This window comes from Propithecus coquereli, unplaced genomic scaffold, assembly GCF_000956105.1.
Source record: "Propithecus coquereli isolate 6110/MARCELLA unplaced genomic scaffold, Pcoq_1.0 Scaffold79, whole genome shotgun sequence".
NCBI classification, from domain to species: Eukaryota; Metazoa; Chordata; class Mammalia; order Primates; family Indriidae; genus Propithecus; species Propithecus coquereli.
Window position 1 is genome coordinate 5,177,947 of NW_012154062.1, and position 2,248 is coordinate 5,180,194.

The following is a 2,248-nucleotide window of genomic DNA, read 5'->3' on the forward strand; positions in this document are numbered from 1 at the left end:
AGGGCTATTCATTATGTGTAGCTAAGAAAGACAACAAATAAAAACTCATTTTAGAGTACTTGCCAGCCATTCAAATTTTGGAGACACATCTCCAATGAGTCAGAATGGCAGAGAAAGGCTGTATCTGTTGTTTGCATTCAGTAAATCAATGGCTTTTGCAGCCTTTAAAATCTAAGAAAATCTTTGTGTTTGTTCCGGAAGCCCTAAGCATTTCAAGTGGGCCATCTTTTTCTCCATATATGCTGTGAAACGTAAGTTCTATTTTACCACACATTTACTGACTACTTCAAGCCAAGCAGTGTGTTGACTAATGGGGCACACAATGATGAGTAACAATTTTATTCCTGAAGAATTCTATAATTAAGAAGGGGTTAAAGAAGTATGTCCAACTATTCACAGCCCAAGGCACTATGTGTTCAGTGCCATAAGGATGGTCTGAAGAAGTGAAGAGACTTCACTTGAATTGCACCTAAGGGATGCTTCCTTAGAGGAGGTAGCTTTTAAAGTAGATGGCAGAAGGTGGGCAGGATGCCACAGGAGGAGGCAGGAGTGGCATGATAACTTCCGGGGGGTAGAGGCAGCAAACCACAAGGTGACCATTTAAAAAGGTACGTGGAAGGTTAACTGGAAGGACTCGATGGAAGAAGCAGCTTGAGAGAAAAGTCAGTCATGGGATTATAAAGAGCTTTTTATGGCAGGTTGAAAGGTTATTGTGCAAGGTCCCTTCTGAGGTCCCACCGGTAATACACTAAGATTTGGTTCAAAGTTCACAACTTTATATAGTATAGATTAAGGAACAGGTTTTATTGCAGAAATTTAAATAAGCCAAAGATAAGCATGGAAAAAGAAGTCATGGGAGTCCTACTACTCCTTTCTCCCCATAGAGAGGTTGGGGAGGGGGACAGGCAATGCTGAGCCTGCAGCGTATTCAAGAAGTAACACTTTGCCTTGGTACTCTTGCTTTTTATAAGACAAGTTTCAGAAAGTAGCTCATCAGTGGGCAAGTGCACAGATTGTTAGTCTGAATTTGAGGAGCTAGCTAATTGTAGGAAGTGTCCTGGAAAGCCAGATAGCCAGAACTTGGAGAACTTGGAATCCCTAGGATGTTACTGTGTCTCTGTGAGGGGAAAAAAGCCACGTGGGAAACTGAATTTGAGTCCAGAAACTCCCATTGGGACATAGTGGTACTAAGTCCCAGCCAACTCCCAGGGTCAATTTTTTGACATTTATGCTCATTATACCATCAAAGGATTGGAATTAACAAGGTTAAAAAAGGTTGCAGATTCAAAACAACTTCAGGAGCCAAATAAAATTAAAAAAAAAAAAAAAAGGAAGGGCGGAGAGGATTTATAAAAGAAAGAGAGGGAAGGGTGCCAGCCTAGGAAGAGTGAATGCTGGTTTTCTAATTAAGGTGATTAGTTGGAGGCTGTCAAAGAGGCCAGTCTGGCAATCTCTTCTGAATAGACTGACTAGATCATTAGAGGGGGAAAATTCAGTTGTATGTGGATTTTACAGTCTTGAGAGTTAAGCTCTGCAGGACACACGGCAGGCTGGCCCCAAATGGTGTCTGTCAGTGTCCCCTGGCGTCTCCCCCTGAGCCAGACCAGGATCACCCGTTTCTCTTGGCAGAGTTTCTAGGAGAGATAGACTTCCAGTGTCACTGCTCGTTTGAGAATACTTCCCATTGCCCTCACAGTTCATAGAATTTTCTGGTCTTAACATTTGCCCTTTAGAATTCTACAGATACTGTTCCATTGTCTCCTGGCATTGAGTTGCTAGGAAATTCTGCAAGTCACATAATTTTTTCCCTTTGTATTCTGCCTAAATCGTGATAGTAGTCTTTTTTTTAAACCCCCGGGGAAAATAATTTTAACATAATCTGTATCAGCCTTTTATTTATTTATTTTCTAGAATGCCATTTTAATTTGCTAAGCCATTATAATCTAGATTGATTTTAATATAGATTCACATTTTCTTTTGTGGCATTTTAATTTTTTTTTCCTGTTCCAATAATTTTGTTTTCCGCCTCAGGTATACCAGTTATCCATATATTGGGTTTCCAATGCAGGTTTCTGTATTTATATTTTTCTTGAACTGCTTTAATCTCTCTGGCTTTTAAAAAAAATTCCATGTAGTTTTCTATGTGGAGTTCTTCATGTCTGAGAGTAGCTTTTATTCACAAATGACTTCTTATAGTTATTTAGATTTTTGTTATATTAGTTTATAAAAATAATACATTTATTTATTT